Genomic DNA, 19722 nt, shown 5'->3' with positions numbered 1-19722 from the left:
CTTAGGAGGAAATTATGAAGGTGAGCACATGTCATTTGCAAGAAAAAGGATACAGAATAATTATTTAACGTCTTATAACTTGCACACAACACCCAATTACAAAGGCGCCAATGGAAAGTTACCTAACTAGAAACGTGAAGGAATTTTCAGAGGAAATGTAGAATACCAAAGGTAGGAAGGAGAGGTATCTCATTAATTTCTTTGTGTGCAAGCCATACACTAGAGACGATTGATTATTCTAACACCAACTCTTCAATATAGTAGAACTAGGAATTTGGGTCCATCAGTTATAAGAATAAGTCTTTGCCACGAAAGGACTAGCGGAAGTAGTAAACGATCTATTGTGAAGATATTCAAAAAATATTTCATGAATCTTGTAAAATCGCTACCTTGGTTTGACAAGGTTCAAACTGACCATCAGATGGTTTTGAGAAAAACCTTGTCAAAGTTTTAAACTGCTCTATTTCTATTATTAATAGGAATTTATTTTTGATTTTTGGCACATACACTAGTGATCCACTAGATACACTTGCAATTATTACTTTAAGAAAATATGTTATTTATTTTATTTTTTTACATGTTTATATGAGTAATAAAATAAGTAAAATGCAGTTAGAACCTTGTCACACAAAATATTAGTTTTTTCTCCTTGCAGTTGGGACTTTGTCACTGTTCTAAATCTGTTATCATTTTACATAGAGGAATAAAAACCGGTGCAACACATAGAGAAACATAAACTTAGTTATCTTGAGTGAAAACACCAAATTTTGCAAAAACGTCAGTTAGATCCTTGTCAAACCAAGGTAGCGAAATGTATAAGCGCAATATCCATGTATATCCCATCGCAAATATTTTATGAAGGAAATTTAATGGTGAGTATTGAGAACAAGTAGAGATATAATTGGTCGGAACGGCAGAAAAAAAAACCAGAGCGGTCATCAGTAGTACGATGCGCTCCGGCGATACAATCGCAAAAATCTGCAATTCATGCTGCTGTCATTGAAGATCGAGAGCAATGAATTCTCGACCGTAGTACATGGCATAGAAGCCATCTCGTTTTGTGGTTAAACCTCCAAATATTTTATACGAAAGGAAAATAATGCAAAATTATTTGGATCTACGCACAAATCCTAAAGAATTTATCCGTCTAGAACAAGAAAAAATTACATTAAAATCCTCTAAAATCAATTCCGCGATTGATACGCAGTGTACACTGTGAATGTAGACACATGAATTAAGAAGATCCCCAAAGGATGAACACCAAGTCACTGCTCGGAACATCGGGAGACATGGAGAACATTAACCGGTGGAAAACCCGAGAAACTTTTCTGCACCCGAAACGCCTGGAAAACCTAATATCACACAAGATGTCATCAATTGATCTGCTTCAAAATAAGCCAAGTTGTGTTCGAGTGAATGGAGCTTTATTCATCCGGGCATCTACCATCACCAATTTCCCAAGCTATCACCGCTGGGGCTGGAAGGGTAAGGCGAAAACCTGAGTCGCTCCTGAGCGTGGCTTTAAAATAAAGCCACAGTTTCATATGTGTGTTCAGGTTTCTGATCATCGAAAGACAAGCGGAAGGAAAGAATGGAAATCGAAAATCTCTATTGATATTTATAGAGCGGATGATGAAGGGTAGAAAGAAGATTTATGTAAATACTTAAAGATTAGCTGATCTAGAGCTGAGAGGAGAGCTGCGTAACCAATCTCCAGCTTGTAGACTTTTTATGCTGATGATGATAAATAAAATCCTACAAAATGCAAATATTTCACACATCCTGTAAAAGAAGTGTCAAGAGTCAAATCATTGTTCCTCAACAACTTAACATAAGAGTAGCTACGGAATTGAGTGGCTATGGAAAATAGGGTCTGCTGGTTCACAAAAACTTACAATGGCGTTACTCAATTTAGGGTAATCTTTCGTTCAGAGAAGTTCACATTTTTTTTCTATTGCGCATTCTGTGGTGATTGAACGATGATATAATTAAAATCTCTCGTTTACAATAAGTCAAGTTACACCAAGTGGAGTTTTAGTGAATGGGGCTTGATTCACTAAACTCTGAAGCGGACACCACTGGGGCTCCAAAGGCAAGGAAGGAAGAGGAGTCGAGCATGAGCGTCGCAGGACAAGTTAAGCAACCAGGGATAATGAAAATGCTTTTGCCTACGAATAAAAATAAAAAGAATCTTAGGAAGATTTCATTCCCAATAATTGTAGTTATGCCAATTGAAGTTTTAGTGAAAGGGCCTTCAGTCACGTGATGGTCTACTACCGCCAATCCCCCGAAGAAACCTCCAATGAGACCAAAATTGCAGGAGAAGGACCGGAGGCGTGAGCCCAAAATAGGGCCTGCTTGTTCACAAAACCTTACAATAGCGTTACTTGATTAAGGATAGTCTTTAGTTCGGAAAATTCAATATTTCTCTTGATATTAAACGGGAGTAAAAATGAGAATCTTGCTTACCAATATCAATAAAAAGAATCTTATGAAGATCTCGTTCACATTGAGTAACAATGGCGTTATTCAATTCAGGATAGTCTTTCCTTCAGAAAAGTTGAAAATTATCTTATTAATAACCAGGAAAAATAAAGATAATTTTGCCTACCAAGAGCAACAAAAAGAATCGAAGGAAGATCTTGCTCACAATAAGTCGAGTTACGCAAAGTCAAATTTTTGTGAATGGGCTTTGTTCACGTGATGGTCTACTATGGGCAATCCAGCAAAGAAATCTCCAAAGAGACTAGAAGGGCAGGACAACAACCGGAGCGTGCGTTTCAAAAATAGAGCCGACGTGGCGTGGGTGACCGAGTCCTTAGGGTTCATCCTCCCCGTGACTCGTCTGCAGAGGCGCGATCACGTCACGTTCCTGAGTTCCACGCACTCACGCGACACGCGGGGCCACGGAAGGCGCCGCCTACGTCACCGGTGGACTATCTGGCTCGACCACCAACACCGGCCATCACGCGAGGCACGCAAGTCGCCGGCGATGGGTCGCCACGCTCCTCGGCTACTCCCCGCGCCCCTTCCCGCCAAAAATCCACCCACACGCCCCCTCCTTACGATGCCAAAAACACAATTCTCACGCAAATCCTTAGCGGTACACAAAAGATGACACACCCCTCTCCCTCCCATGTCACAGGGTTCCTTCAACTACTTCCTTATTTACTCCCACAGATGAACAGAACGGTAGAACCTCAAAAAGGTGGATAAATATGAAATTACCCGAGTAGTAATTTGGAGTATGTACGTAGGAAGGCGGACGAGAGAAGACCGGAGGCATTCGAGATGTGGGTGTGGCGAAGAATGGAGAAGGTGAAGTGGACGGAGAGGAGGAGGAACGATGAAGTGCTGGACATGGTGGGTGAGGAGAGGCAGCTTTTAGATGAGATACGGACAGAAGGTATGGATGGAGCAAGTACTTAGCGGGGAGGGGACGTTGAAAACAGTGATAGAGGGTAGAATGTTAAGTAAACGAGGGAGAGGAAGGAAAATAATAGGAATTTTAGATAGAATGAAAGGGAGTAGGCCTTATTGTAAATTGAAGAGCGAAGTGGCTGACGGGGAGGGAGGATCCCAACATTCTTCTCAAGTACTCCATGGAAACCTACCTTAATCGGTAGAATACCTTAATAATAAACAATGGTCTAAGGAAAATAATCGTTGAAGGACAAGTGGAAGAGAAGAATGGCAGAGAAGGCTTCGAATGAGATATAGAGAGCAGGGATTGAATAACAGATGAGTTATGCAATTACCAAAATAAAAGTACCTAATGTAATTATATGAGAATTGAGTGGATGGATGCGTATATAAATCTTGGGATTGCTGACTCGTGATGAACCAGTTAGTAGGATGCTCCAAGTAATTAAATCTACGTTTGGTGGAGGAAATTTGCTAAAATTTAATCTCAGCACCATTCCAAAAATGAAGCGCAAGCAAGAAATTATGAAGACGCGAAATTCTAGGGAAATAACACCTAGATTCAGCTAGTACGAATTAAATTTGGGGGTTGAATTTAAGTTTGTACTTAAATTTATTTTGAATGCCAATAGTTCCTTAAATATTTAAAACTTGTTCAAAAACATTAAAAAGGTACTGAAACTGATCGTTTCTTTAATATTTTAAGCGTGAATTTCATTATATTCCGCATAATTAATTATCAAGGGCTAAAAATAAATAAGTTCTGTAGAGATCCACCATTAAATTTTCGGAGTTAGTGGCTGTTGATATTATCAAATAAATTGAGTTAGAAGTAGCTTTCCTTTCCAAATTTGAGTGGAATTTTGCATCAGACGCACGCAGATGTCAGTGGTTAATCTTAACACTCACTAAATCATGTTGGCTTGGCCGGCGACTCACAGCGCCTCATCCCGCCAAAAACCACCCACACGCCCCCTGCCCCAAGATCGCAGGGAACACGCAAAACCTTAGCGGTAAATAAAAGATGTTCATCCAGGCATGCGTAGATCCTGGAGGATTCCTTGAGCTCTTTCCTAATTCACCCTAAAAACGAAAAGAACTTGGGATGTTTGCAAAGAATTTGTGAAGGTTTTTCGAGTTCTACACCCGTTAAAATTTAGGGGAACATCCCCAAAAAGCAGAAGGATTTCTATAATTTCCACGGCACCCTCACAAAGAAAAAAACTACGAAATGCAGGAAACCAATACGAGAATGTTTCTCTGATTCTACGCCAGCTAATGTAAGCGGTACAAAAAACGAAAAATAAAGTTCTTGAAAGGTCATAGTTTTGAATGCCGCATTTATTTAATGATCAATATACGTACATGAGCTTATTTCAAAGAGGAATTTCATTCGACTTCAGCAATTCAGATGGGAATTTATGTTGGCGATTCCATTGTTTTCCATCTTTAAGTTTAAGATACGTGCTGTTCACTCTAAATTGCCATTCAACAACCGTATCTCTCTTCAATGATAACAACGCTTCTAACATAAAATTTACAGTATGTATATATTATCTGAGAAATGTAGCAATCAGCAATGCCAAAACAAATTAAATGAATGGGTTGTTTTGGTGTTATTTCGAATCGATCGAATGAAATTACTCTTTTTCATGATAAAACACCACACTAACCAACGAATAAACACGGCTCATGCCAAGCTTAGAGGTACAAAAACGAAGACATCTCGGAATAAACCATGAAAGACGATTCCTCTTCTTCCTTCTCCAAAGAACACAAAGAACTATGGAATATATTAAAGGCACGACGTATGTGTCTTCGTTACCATTATTTTTATCATTTCAAGCACAGAAACTTTACTTATTTAGTGATTCAAAGCGAAGGCTGGTGAGGTTACATGACGGTAGAGCTCGACCGAAATAAAGTCAGAGTCGAGCGAATTTCTCCCATTAAGTTTAAGGGAGTGATTCCTTTCCCGAGGAAACCTTGATGATTTAGAGTTGGGGGTTGTCCAAAAGCTTCAATCGAGCATTGAACCGATAACCATTCAGTGAGTCGTCAAGGATATCAACTTGGCTACTAATTTCCCTGGATAAATATATGTATTTACCATCCTGGTGTATGGTTTCAAACCGTTCTCCGCTTATCTCCAATTTTTCCATGTCTGAATTAGCTAAGTCTAAAAGGAAATTCTGAAGCCACATTGAAAAACATCCCTGAGATCAGAAACACTTCAATTCAAATTTCTCTAATTTCCGTAACTGAGCATCTTGCAAACTCGTCCCGAATAGGTGCAAGCCATTCACATGGTGAAGCATGTCCTGGGAAAATTAATACTTTTGCATCTGGTTTTCGCGCATTAGCGGGATAGGAATTTGCCGCTGTGCGTGACACAGCTGCTTCCTTCACGCTTAAGCACGTGCGTCTAATTGCAAAAATATTGAAATAGTACGAGTACTACTTTAATGGCCACTTGATGTGAATTTTTAATTTTAACTTGTAAAAAAAAAAGCATTCACTGGCCCACTGAAAGGTACGTATTTAAACACCAGCACTGTGTCACATAGAAATAATTTCAGCTTTTGAGGTAAGATAGATGAAAACGGTTTAATACCACAAGCATTTTAACCATGAATTAGTGTCGCTTTAAGCAGAGTAGCTTATGGCAGCGGTGTCACACCGTAGCTTGGAAATAGGATAAAAGAAAAACTTTCTGTGTCTACCAAAAAAAGCTAAATCACTAGTGGTCCATATAAATGAATTAAAATTGAATAAATATTGACAATAAAATACAATAATACGAATATACCGTAATTGTAAAAATTAGAGACGATTAAGTTAAAGAGCCTTGAGCTCAAATGCATGGTATTGTGGATTACAGAAGCAACGATTAACAACATAGCACCTCAAAGATTCCGTCAATTATTTTAGGAGCACAAATATTCTGTATCGAATGCGGCACCTAAAATGGTGATCATGACATTATAAGCTAAGAAGGAAGCCATGAGGTTTGTCACAAGCAGCTATAGATAGAACAACATTGAATAATATCTAAGAGCTAAAAATCTTGACTTCATTCCAAAACCACAAATACCTACTAAAGGCAATCATAACTCTTGGAGAGGCACAATCAAATTTCTGTCACACTCGAAAACCCTGAGACGGCAATGGAGAAGAAAAAGCGGGTAGACTAATGAAATGCGAGCATTGCAGAGATTGATTATATCCCTTTATCAGGGAGCGAATTTGGGATATCGAAGATCAGCTATGAGTTAACGGAATGAGATACCAAAACACCCTTTCCCCAAACTGACTTTTGGAGGCTCTGAAGCACAGTATGCTATCAACGTTAGCAGATGATAGTGCCGCTGAAACTCGAGCACATTAAACGTTCGCTATAGACAGTTTTTTGGAGCGAATCCTGTACCATCAGAAAGAACGTCACTCTCGCTTGACTCTTGACGCATAATTTCTATAAAACGAACTCTATATACTTGGAAATTTCGTCATTTATTTAGTAAAATTCGGTCCACATTTCACAATATCTCAAATATGAATTATTTCTACCTGGATAAACCTGGAGGTAAAATGTGATATTTTGGAAAATGTCGATAAGTCTCTACTCTTTACGCCTATGAAATTTCGAGATGATAACATATGCTTCATAAAATGTATGCATCATGAAAAAACTGGTAAAGCGGAATTACGCGTCCTCTTTTCGAACGGCAAACGCAAGCGGAATACGAACATTCCACAGAGGATACATAGGGGGAATACACAGGAAAATATGAGGCACTCTGACATGCACGGTAAAATTATTATATCTTCCACATTCCATAAGAAAGCGAGGGGAAGGCGGGAGTCGCCCCATGACTTCCGTACCGGCAGGTGGGCCCTCGCTCTACCGGCGGCCGGCGTCTGGCGGCCTCGGCAATCCCACCACCCTTTCCCCGGGTCGTCAGACACCAGCGATCCCCGGAAGGCGGGGGAAGGCGATAAAAACGGCCGGGGCTAATGGGGAGCACATCCAACGCTGACCCGGCAAATGGGACAGACCACTGACGCAACACTGTCTGCAGAACACAAGACCTATTCCACGCTTCGCACACTCAACAATGGGTTGTAACAATAGAGAGCACTTTTAGAGAAACCAGGAGAACAATGCATTCGATATTTGGTCACTTGCTGATCATTCAGAGAACACGTTATAGCACAAGTTCACCACGTCGAGTATTTACAGGTAATCCGCAACAGCAGCGAACTTTTGGAGTTGACCTTTCTCGCTGAACCAATCTTTCCCGTTGACTAGCACAGAACAATCCGTGGACACTTGGCATTCACGGAGCACCATGCAAAGAGTACGACGGAGCACAGGATATAACACATCCGAAGCAGATCGGCGCGGAGTCTAGAGGGAGTAATAAAATGCTAGGAGACAAGGTGGACAGTAAAAAACAAAACACTCTCCGAGCGCGCCTCTCTCTTCACGAGTTTTTCCCCGGCGTCGTCCTCACGAGAGACGTGATTGATGTTCCCTTTACGGCAGCGTGCATAGGTGTGCTGGGGCCCAAACACTTCCCAGCTCGCCGGATTCCCACCCCACCGTCGGAGGCCTTGCCTCATCCCCCTCCCTGATCCAACCCATCCCTCCCTGCCCCATTCCGGGGCACCGCCGCCGCCCCCACGCCCTCGCTAACCGCATCTCTAGCTCCTCCGCCTCCCGCCCTTCCTAACGCCCCCTGCGCGTCCGCCAATCGGCAGCGTCCTCGCCGTCGAAGGTTCCCGCCCAACGGAGCCTTCAGCCAATGGGACGCCGCGTTGCGGTTACGTCACGGCCGTAACAATGGCAACCCGGGAGTGTAATGCCGTCCCCTCGTGTGTCGCTCGCCCCGCCCCCCCTGGGCGGTGGGCTCAAAAGTGCTGTGGACCTTCCAGGGGGGATTCAGGGGCGTGTGGCCAGAGGATGGGAGGTCCCCAGCGTTCCGTCGTATCTCCAGTGGACGGTATTGGGGTGGCAATGGCTGCGGCAACACCGGGTTGGGACTCGCGGGGAGTTTGTCTCTAGGCCTGGGTGAACGCGGGCCGGACCAAATTTTGCAAATGCCATTAGCAGGGGCAATACTGTTGCTTGGGAGACTTAAGAGGACGCATTATACCAGAACGATCGTGAAATCATACGTGAAGTTTCCTTTCGTGAAGTCCCATTCGATTTTAAGTACGGGACTAGCCGCAGGGATAACTTTTACGGGAGTCACCCGCAATGCACGAATTGTGCGAAATAGCCACAGAGAAAAAATCATTCACCTTGAACAGGACCCGGGTTCGAATCCTGGATGAGGCGAATAAATTTTTTTCTGTGGATATTTCGAACAAGTCCTATTCGTTTAAAACTTACGCTATGAATTTGAAATTCCAGAGGAACGAATATGACTTGTGGGAAATATCCACAGAGAAAAAATCATTCGCCTTAAACTGGATCCGGGTTCGAATCCTGGTCAAGGCGAATAATTTTTTTCTCTGTGGATATTTCGCACAAGTCCTGTTCGTATTTAACTTACGCTATGAATTTGAAATGCAAGTGGACATAAAGTAGACCCGGCTAAACATTTACCGGAATGCCAAATTTGAAATAAATACCCAGAAAATATTTGTAGATCTAAAAATCTATTTCAGATACTGGAAAATTCTTCCCAAGGCCTACTCTAATTAGACTGAAAATTTCAAAATTACATGACAATTTTTTTTTAAGAACGAATCGTTCGACGGATCAAATTTTGTCATTTTCCCTTTGGCAAATCTAATTTAAAACTAAATTCTTCATTTTTAAAATTTCTGGAAATATATAGTCTTGACAACTTTTAACTGGATTTAAATAAATGTTACATACTTATGATTGTAAGAAACTACTAAGTTCAAAATTTAAAATTTGACATTGTGAATAAATATGCTTTTACATATTGGTGTACCTACTCCTTAAAATTTCAAATGATAGAAATGGTTTGTACCTATAAGTATATTCGACGTTTAAAGGAAGTATCAGTCCAGCTCGATTGGCCGTTTTTGGACAGTTTTCTGAGATATATCCCGTTAAAACTATGAACTCCTTTTGAAATCATCAGGATGTGTTGAGTAAACCCATCTCAAAATTTACCTTCGTATATTTAGAGAAATTTTAAAGGTGTTCAAATACTCTAGTACATTTTATAAAATTTGAGATGCAGAAATAAGATGAACAAGGGTCTCATGAAACTTAAAAGACGGTAACGCAAGTTTTAACGATAGAACCCGGGGTCTTAGGAAATAGCACTACAACCCCAGCCATTTTGATCAATGACATGATCTAGCTGGACAAATCAATTTTTTTTATTTTCGAAGAAATTTTGTTTTCGTTGTTCTAGTTTCGAGTTTCGATGCTAGGCATAGGAATCAACGCAGCTATAAACTAGTTTCACCCAGGGATACCCACTTACAAGAAATATTGGGGGGCCCAAACCGGGAATCTTGCCCTGGAAAATTAATTTTATAAGTAGTGAGTTTTAAGTATTTTAAGAATTTTAGAACAGTCATATGATCAACATTAGAACCCTGATAACTCGATTCTCGATATTTTGACACTCCGGGGAAAATTGCACCCCTCAGGCCCCATGGAGTACGTGCCACTGCTTTCGCCTCCATATTTACTCTCATTTCGACTTACTGCTAAAAGTGGCAACAGTTGTAAAGCATATTATTAAATTATTATTGAATCCTGAACACAGGTCTGAATTTTGGTTCCACAGAAGTATGATGAGGATCAAATGGATCGACTGAGTAAGTATTGAGGAAATTCACTGAAGAGTAGTAAAAAGCCTCATGAAAATACTGATAAGAAGATGGAACAGCCTAACCGGTCAATTATAGAGACAAGATCAGTAGTGTCATTGTGCCGGAACGCCGTATTTTGTTTCGTATCGGCCACAAATAATACAACTGAGTCGTGAAAGTTGCCAAGAATTAACAATAATAAACCGCATAATAATATTGTAAATTTTTGTTTCTATTTAATTACTAAATAAGTCGTGGCAATAGTTTTAACACGCTGAATTTCGAAAAAAATTTAATGAGGGCAATTTTTGCGAAATTTGTTCAACGCTGAGGCCTAGTAATTTGTTTAAAAAATTAATCTAGGAAAAATGGTTTGCGTCAAAAAATGCACTTATGTATTGATAACAACTGTGCAATGTTTCAATTTCCGCACTCAAAAAAAATCGATTTTGAGGCTTTGTCCAGCTTTCTTCGATTTCAGCCCACTTTGCGCCGCTCCGGCACTGGTTAACAAAAGACATAATAGTCAAATAACACGTTTATCAATTTTGTTGCCAATAAGTTTCTAATATATTTCTAATTCGTAACCAAAAACAATTTTGTTATAAAATGTAAATAATAACTTGTAATTAAAAAAACAAACTGAGTAATATTTCACATCTAAAAAAAAGTTAAGGAAAATGCGTTCCGGCACTGCTAATTTTGCCATGACGTCACTGGACAAGATGGCCTGATGAAGACAATTTCTTCCCAAAAGTTCTCTCTCCTCCAACGTGTCGACGATTATGCTCTCCTGTCGGCATGTTGCAGGAGAAAGAAAGCCGACCCGGGAGGTTACCTGAGATAAATTTACCAATAACATCCACCGGAAAATTGCATTAACCGTCGATAAATCGATGTGTCCATATGAATCCGATACAAATATTATATAGACACTTGCTAGTTCATGAAAGCCCACTAGGCATAGGTACCTACTTAGTAGCATTTTGCTTACATCACTAAGGCTCTTTGAACATGGGAATCGGAATACTCTCAATACCGAGATTTGATATTGGGGATCGGGTTTGTGTGTAGACTAGAGTGTTGGCTTCCCACCCGGCGGGCTCGGGTTCAAATCCCGGCAGTGGCAGAGAATTTTCAGAGACTGCCCGATCCCAGCTTGAGTGTTGCGTGGAGGACATTTCAAGTGCAACACTCCGTCCGTCGGATGGGACGTTAAGCCGCGGTCCCCTTGGCGCCTTTCGTTAAGAGCAGGCTAATGCCGACGCCGGGTTTCTCTCCGCCCTTCCTTCCATACCCTTCCTTCATGGCGCGAATGACCTCAGCTGTCGATCGCCTCCTCCAAATACCATACCGATTTGATATCATTTTCAGAACTCGCTATTTATTATGCTCTGTTCATGATTGCTGGATTTGACTTATGCTGGAAAGTAAGTGCCCCGCGGCCATGCACCAAAGAGGACAACGGGGTTGATGCCAAGAGCAAACATTACGCAAGATTATGGGGAATAACTTTTTCACGAAATCGATCCATCTTCGAGTAATCCGCACTATTTTGATACTAATCCGAGATAGAACCTGTGGTCTAGCAGAGAGAAGAAGCAGATATTTAATTAGAGAGATCAATGTTTAAATAAGTGCGTCAATCGGATATACGATACGTTTATGCGAAATACCTGAACTTCACGCTGCTGTTATTGCCGACCAACAACATTGCCAACATTTCTGAATACTTGTCATGTTATAGTGCTTCAAAGAAGGAAGAATACTTTTCTTGCATGCTCCATTTCTCGCGAGCGCGTTTTACGGCATCGCGTTATCAGTAAGCGTAGTTTTTTTAAACTTTAAGACTCTCTCAATCACACCGTTTACATTATTATTTCGCTTTTTCATACTTCCCATTTCATCTTATGAGCTCATTCATGCATTTATCTCAACCAAAAATGGTCTACTAATATGCGCATACCGTGATTCCATTCATTGGAAAGTAGTGTCCACAAAATAGAAAGATAGGAGTATCCTCGAGATTCAAGCAAACAGAAACGTGATTTTCTATAGTGAAAAGTAGTTCTTTAGCTAGCTAAGCAAATGGCGACTAAAACTTTTCTTTTCTAAGCGATTCGGGACATTGCGGTAGGCTACCACGATGAATTCAATCTCTGTAGTGAAATTAAACAAAATTGGGAGTTTGCATCAGGCATAAAATTCGCGACGATGGAAAGTAAATTTACTACATGGGGAGACTTAAGAAAATGGGAGGAAGAAAGCGAATAAGTATTTCATTTAGTTCCACAATGGCTCACCTGATACGCTCCACAGTAATAAGGGACTATTGCAAGGGACGGTTAAGCACATAGATTCGTGTATTGCATCTAAATTTTCAACTCCCTTCATGGATAATAGTAAACTCATTTTAACTTCATTTTTTTAGGATATTAAAAATGATTGTACTCTTTTAATTTTTTCTGATGATCTATTGGAAATTCTTGCACATTTCACAAATGTAAAAGTACAGTTTTTCCGTATAAAATCGTTTCAGGCTTGATTTGGTGGAATTTCGATATATCCATTATAAAAACTACAAATGGTTATTTCCACACTTTAATTTAAAAACTACTATCGACCATAATTTCAGCTTATTATGTCATTTTCAACATGGAAATGGCATTATATGTTGAAAGCATGGTCGGAAGTTGAGTTTTGAATAAAAGTGTCATGGATACATTTTTTCTGATGCTATTGTGAAATTTAATTCAGACATACTCGCAGATCCGTAGTAGATGCAGCTTTCGTGTAAAAAGTCACCTAATTACAGGATGAAAATATTTGCCTCCCACCAAATCATTTAAACACCGGAAATGCGGAAAAATATTTTGGTAAACAAAGTGATGGCCCAGATGAAATTTATAACAATCCCAAATCCGTGTAAAAGGATTGTTTTAACGCATTTACAAAACCGGAAGAGATGCTACTTCTCGACAGCTGATTTACATAACATCCTTTAACCTTGATCAACTAAAGCATGGTCACGTAACAGTAGAAACGATTAAACATAATTGCAAAACACCACAGACGCTAATCAGAAACTCCAAAATAGAGTGACTGAATAATTTTTAGTTTTAACAAATAGTTGACACTAATTTGATGCAACACCAATTATGATATAACTGCTTTCTTTTCAGTGAAAATACATCAAGATGACGATCCTCAAAGTAATAAACTTGTAAGTTTTATAGTTTAAAAAATTTTTCTTTACATCCTTCCTTTCCTTCTTCACACGTTCAAATCATATCTACTGTCTTCACTTCCTACCATTCCTAAATGTAAAACAGTGGTAACAGCTTCTCAGGAGGCGTCTTGTTATAATCTCTGCAGTACAACTCTTTCCGCTCTCATGTTCTAGTGCCCTTCTTCTTGAAAAGGATGCCCATGCTACTTCAGCCATAACTTCCTACAAACTCTATCTCCAACCTCTCTCTTCGTATCATTGTAAGAGGTGCACCCCATTATATACCCAAAATAGATATCTAGACATACATAACAAGGCAGATGCATGGATTTAGGATGCTGATCTGAAAAATTAATTAATTAATTAATTAATTAATTAAGGACATCATAATTCCTTCCGATAAACTATAAATCTTCATTTTTTTCTCCCATTTTAATGCAAATTCTATTGTGCATAACCATTAGATTTAATAAAAGACGCCAGATATTAGATAAACTCCGGTCTACAGCAAAAAGCGAAAGATAATAAGAACAAGGTCAGTGGATAATACGAAATACATATGCGTACATAACTGCAAATAGATTAATAATGAATAATTACACTAGTTATCTATTCATTCATTCTTCATCAAAGCCTGCAATTCCGCTCCGAAAAAATATGAGTAATTTTCTTCTACTGCATTCGAACCAACATAATTCAAAGAGGTTAAAGTTATTCATCACTTCAATGATTTAATCCTATCGGAAATTAACTGTTTAATTTAAATTCACTCGTAACGGTGGATGACAAAAACTTGTTTTTTTTATTTAAACCTTGGAACTAAATAAGGGACACGACTATCATTCGATCCATCGCAACAATACTTTTTCTGTTCTCGACAACGAAACGTGAAAGCAAAATTCCAGCGAAAGCAAAATAAATTCTGACACATCATCACCAGTTCCAATGGACAAAACCTCATTAATGCACATAGGATAATAAATTTGCTCAGCCAATGTAAATATTCCACTTCTTCCTCGAAAGTAGGGAATTTCGGTTAGATCCTGTTCTTCCGGCAATGACAAACGTGGTCCAGGCTCATCGGAATTCTCTCGTCTAAATTTCCGACCAATTTTTATCGAAAAATAATTGTCATCAACTTAAACATTGAAATTTGTTAGCGCGACATGATTCTAGTAAAGTAATAATAAAAAATAATGGCCCCAGGGAATGGTGACAATTAAGATGACTGATTACAAATGACACCAACCAAAATTTGCTCAAGAAAGCAACATGCTCCATCGCTAGCTTGGAGGATCGGTAGACAAATCTACGCGTTAAAAAAAGTTCTTCCATCCAGCACTTCTTCTTCAACAAAAACAATATCAAGACTTCATTGTGTCATTTTTGAAGCCAAGTACCTCATAAATACCCGAAGAGTTTCTCACTGTTCACATAACACTAAGGTATTCCGAAAGTTTCCATTTGAATCGTGGGCTTAAATGGCACTCATAAAAAACATGATATAAATTGTTGAACTAAATTGCTCATAAGGAATAAATAAACAAATTGTTTGTAAAATGTGAAATTTTTGTAGAGAATGAGGGCTTAAGATAGCAATTCTGGGCCAAGTAATAAACAGAAAATCTATTGATAGCTACATAAAAATACAACCCGCCAATAATAATAGCCACCAATTAATATTTATGCAAGCACTTCGCAATGAAAATCCAAGGTTCGTCATCGTAAATAATAGTTTAAAACTACACAAACGTCCTATAATCATGACAAAAACCAATGCATATAAGCCCAACGTACTTGCTTTTATTGCCATTTTTTATTTACTTATATCGTCAACTGCGAATCTCATCTTCCAAAGGTAACTGCTGCTCTTCAACATTTTTACCCAATTTCGTATTACTCAACGTTTATATTCTTACCTAAGGGGATAAACATGTAAAACCGATTAGACTCACAAACTCCTCAGCGCATGAAGAATTATTGTAGCCCTAAAGTGAACGAACAAGGGAGAAAAACATTGTGCCTAAGCTCAGAAGTAGGAATTCATGTAGATAGGATATAAATACGATTGATATTAAAATATCCTTCGAAAAATATGGGAGAAAATCCAGATGCCAAAAGTAGACATTAAAGCGGCTTTGCTAAAAAAATACCATTTATGTATTCGTCGAGGGCCATTCTTTTAACTTTAAATGCAGGAGGTGTAGGATCACCATCATGGATATTTCTAAAAAATAAACTTTGTGGTCATATAAGAGAGATTTACAAATCTGCAAATTGTAATTTTTGCAATTAAAATCTCACGAAGCAATCCTTATTTAAAAATACACTAAAAGTTTCTGAAAAGAGAAGGGAAAACGGCAAATTTCAAACGTCCCTGATTTCCCAATTATAAGACTATAACGTTGAATATTACTTAATCTGCAGTAATTGTTTTATTATTTGCACCAAATATGCCCGCGATGCCTCAGAAGGAAAAAAAAACTCTGAATAAGAATGAAAAGAAAAGATTTTTACAATTTACAAGGCATATTTTCATCTAAAGTGGTAAAGAATGGAAACGGGTTTCATGATTATTGTTACTCAAGAGTGTAACCTCAGATAAATACATATTTTGCCAAATCGAGAGGCGAACATAAACTTCACAATAGTTTAAAAATCTAAACTTATCGATCCGACATCCTTTAAATAAGATAATAATTAAAAGGGAAATTTATTAGCTTCAAATTGGTCGTTGTATAAATACTTCGCTCGAATTGAAAAGTTAATGTTGAGACTGCAAGCCAAATCTTACCACATATCCAAAAAATATATAATTTAGACTAATATCATTCGCAGAGCAATTTGCAGGTAATGTGCAATAATCGTGAAGGCGCAATGTGATAATTTAAAACCCTATGATAATATTTATCACATATCGCCTTCGAAGCGGAATTCCCAGAAAATGCGGAACCGTTTGATGAATGTAATTCAAGCCACGTATAATCTTTCCGACGCAAACGTGAGGACATTAGTTTGGGAAAATGAACAAGAGAGTGTGAATAAATCACGTCAAAAACAAGAGGCCATAATTTTCTCGTTATTCGTTCATTTATTATTTATTTACCGGTCGCATTTGAAAAAGTCACATCGGCATCGACCGCAAAATCTATTTGCGCAGCATTTAACGGTTATTTAAACGCCAAACAAGACGAAATGGGAGAGCGGCCTCCGTCCATGTTCGTCGGTATTTCGACGTATTCCCGCCGATAATATATATTCAGCGTGGACGTAGGAGGGCCTCCTCGACCGATACTCCCCGCGGAGCGAACACGCTGCACTCGCCCGGTGCAGTCTGCGTAATGTGCCCCTCACCCAGACGGCACAACTGCGGCCAACGGCCCGCCCTCAAACACCCCCTTACCCATTGGATTTTAATCCCATTTCCCAAGAATTCTTGATCCTGACCATAGAGCTAGAGTACAGTGCGGAAAATGAAATAATAAAGTTAGTTAGGTTCACAAATATATATATGAAAAAGCTCGACTAGGGTTTCATAAAATGATCAACTTAAGGCTGGAAGGCGATATTTGGTGGAACTTGGTGACAGGAAACATAACGAATATACACTTTTGTATGTTCCACAGGAGTTTTAATAACCGACCCAGGTTTCGACAGTACACTATGCCCTTGATAATGACAGTACACTACACCTTGATAATGACATAGTGTACTGTCGAAACCTGGGTCGGTTATTAAAACTCCTGTGGAACATACAAAAGTGTATCTTCATTTTGTTTCCATTCATAAAATGATTACATCGGTATCAAGTTAATACGTAAACGGTTAGTTCGTAACCGACATCTCGTAAACGGACGGTTCGTAAACAAGACATCTCCTAACCGCGACAATTTGTAACCAGACAATTCGTAACTAACTACGATGACAATGTTCGGGTGGCCCCAACGTTTCCCCACCGATTCTTACCGCTTTTTTTAAGGGAATCTGATTTTCTACTTTAAATTCCTCGAAAAGAGGGACCAGCATCCGTCGGGAAATGCTAGGGCCACCCGAACATAAACGCGGCAGCATAGACCAACAAGTTTTCAACTACGATACCATCGCATGAAGAAAAATTCACTGTCGAAAACTCGATTCTTAAGAGAAGCCTTAAATACCGAAATGAGTCGTGTAATACCACATTATCACACCGATAATGGTTTCAAGTTATGCAATTATGAGCAAAGAGTGGGAAGTTTTACACGAACCCCTAGGGGTCATAATCACCTCTGCTATGGATGGAGAGCCAGTAGGAAGCATAAGAGATTTCCTCCTAGGTAGATTTTAGAGGAAAATGGAAAAATAAAAATATATCGACTTCTAAAACGAACTTTTCAAGCATCTACTAAAAACTCAGAATTCATATGAAGTTTTGTGCGATGCAGGTATTTTTATTCATAACAGAGTCGCGTTGAATTTTCCCAAAAAATATATCAAACCAAAATAAAAATGTTTTAATTCATAACAATTTCGAATCAAATTAGCTCGAATTTTCGAAAATTTCGAATTAGCCAAAGCATTCAGAGAGAACTGTCATCAGCATTTGTTCGGTGTCATATGCAAAAAAAATAATGCTGTGAAAATACAAGGGTAAAATTTCCAAATTTTAAACTCAGGCAAATTTTAAACACTGCCTACTTTGGCAATAATATTTTAAAGGTGATAGTGTGAGTCAGAATCTAATAACACAAAACTTAAAAGGACAGGTTAAGAGTAAGTGATGAGCCCTACTTATTATTATAGTATAATTCTGTAAGCACATAAACTCATTCAAGGTGGAACTGTTATCTATGCGGAAAAATCGAATGTTATGGATCTTTCGGTGAGTATTTAGAATTTTAGCGTTAAATTGTGTCTCGAGTCTACAAATTTTACATCTGAGCATTAATATTGTTAAAGTATTCTATCGATTAAGGTAGTTTTAATGGAGTATTTAAGAAGTGAGGAAAAATATCAAACGTTTAGTGTATGTAAAAAACAAATGTTATAAAGAGCTTATCTACACAGTTTGAAATTTTCAAAACCATAGTGTGAGTACTAAGCCAGCAATACTTTATGAATGATAGAGCAAGCGAGTGATGGGTCACCTTAAAAATAAACTAATTCTTCATGAAAATGATGAGGTGATACAGAATGCACACTAGCTCACACTGGAAAATAAAATCATGATGCTCCATACAAAGAAGGATAATTGCCGAAGCTAAAACATTGCATGTTAAGGATTCTTTTGGGATTGCAGCGCCTTACCCTTCAACGAACGTAGGGAATTCTGACTACTACTGACGGAGCCAGCCAACATTTCACCCCGGTTGAAAGATATATTTTTTTCCTTTAATAGTTTTATGACCGGAAAGTGCCCCTCATAATATCATTTCCTCGGATCGGCAGGAATTTAACGTGTATTGTCGCTATCAAAACTGCAATCCACATGTCTACGATGGCAGCAGTCACAATGTACGAAATAACGGTTATTTCGGAGTGACCGTCGACCATATGACACAGTAAACATATGGTGATATTGGAAAAGGCGGCAGTGAATGAACTGTCAACGAATAATTATATTAGATTTAATAACGCCAAATGAGACGACATAAAAAAATTTATGATACCTACTTCTGTCCATGAGAAATCTTTCGTGCCGCTTCAAACACTGGCAAGATAATATTTAGTAATACTATGGAAACTCTTATAAAGTTTTATCTTTTATTTTCCATAATTTAAAGGTTTCATACATTTAACACTGAAGTTATCAGTGAAGACAAATGAAGGTGAAATACGGAATGTGAGAACCTACAGCTACCCGGGAACTTTGAAAACTTAAGACTGGAAAAGTATAGGAGAAATAAAAAGGAGGATAGAATGGCGAAAGAAGTTTTCAAGAAGAAGAAAAGAGCCTTGCGTAACAAGGCACTGGAATTAAAATTGAGGAAGAGATTGGTGAAATGCATTGCGCGGAGTGTGTTTATGCACGGATGTGAGATTTGGACGATGGGGAAGAGAGACAGGGACAGGATTGGGGCGTGTGAGATGTGGGTTTGGAGGAAGATGGAGGGAATACGGTGGACGGATCGAGTTAGGAATGAGCAAGTGTTAAATAGGATAGATGAGAAAAGAACGTTGATGGACAACAGGGATGCCGACTCACAAAAAATATTGGGGGGAGGGCGAACCGGGGATCTTGCCCCGGAAATGTTAAGTAGTGAGTTCTAAGTTTTTTAAGCATTTTA

General features: G+C 38.8%; 1 protein-coding gene across 1 annotated transcript in view; it reads right to left on the bottom strand.

Moving 5' to 3' along the window:
• The window catches only part of LOC124164983 (trithorax group protein osa), a gene marked incomplete at its 3' end in the record, with an annotated part of 410999 nt that extends 403022 nt beyond the window's left edge, over window positions 1–7977 (bottom strand). The window contains exon 1 of the mRNA XM_046542221.1: window positions 7306–7977. The remainder of the gene's footprint in view (window positions 1–7305) is intronic.
• Between the last annotated feature and the right edge of the window lie 11745 nt (window positions 7978–19722).

Source organism: Ischnura elegans, chromosome 9 (assembly GCF_921293095.1).
Source record: "Ischnura elegans chromosome 9, ioIscEleg1.1, whole genome shotgun sequence".
Lineage (NCBI taxonomy): Eukaryota > Metazoa > Arthropoda > Insecta > Odonata > Coenagrionidae > Ischnura > Ischnura elegans.
The sequence above is the reverse complement of the archived record's forward strand: the minus strand, read 5'-3'. Positions and strand labels throughout refer to the sequence as shown.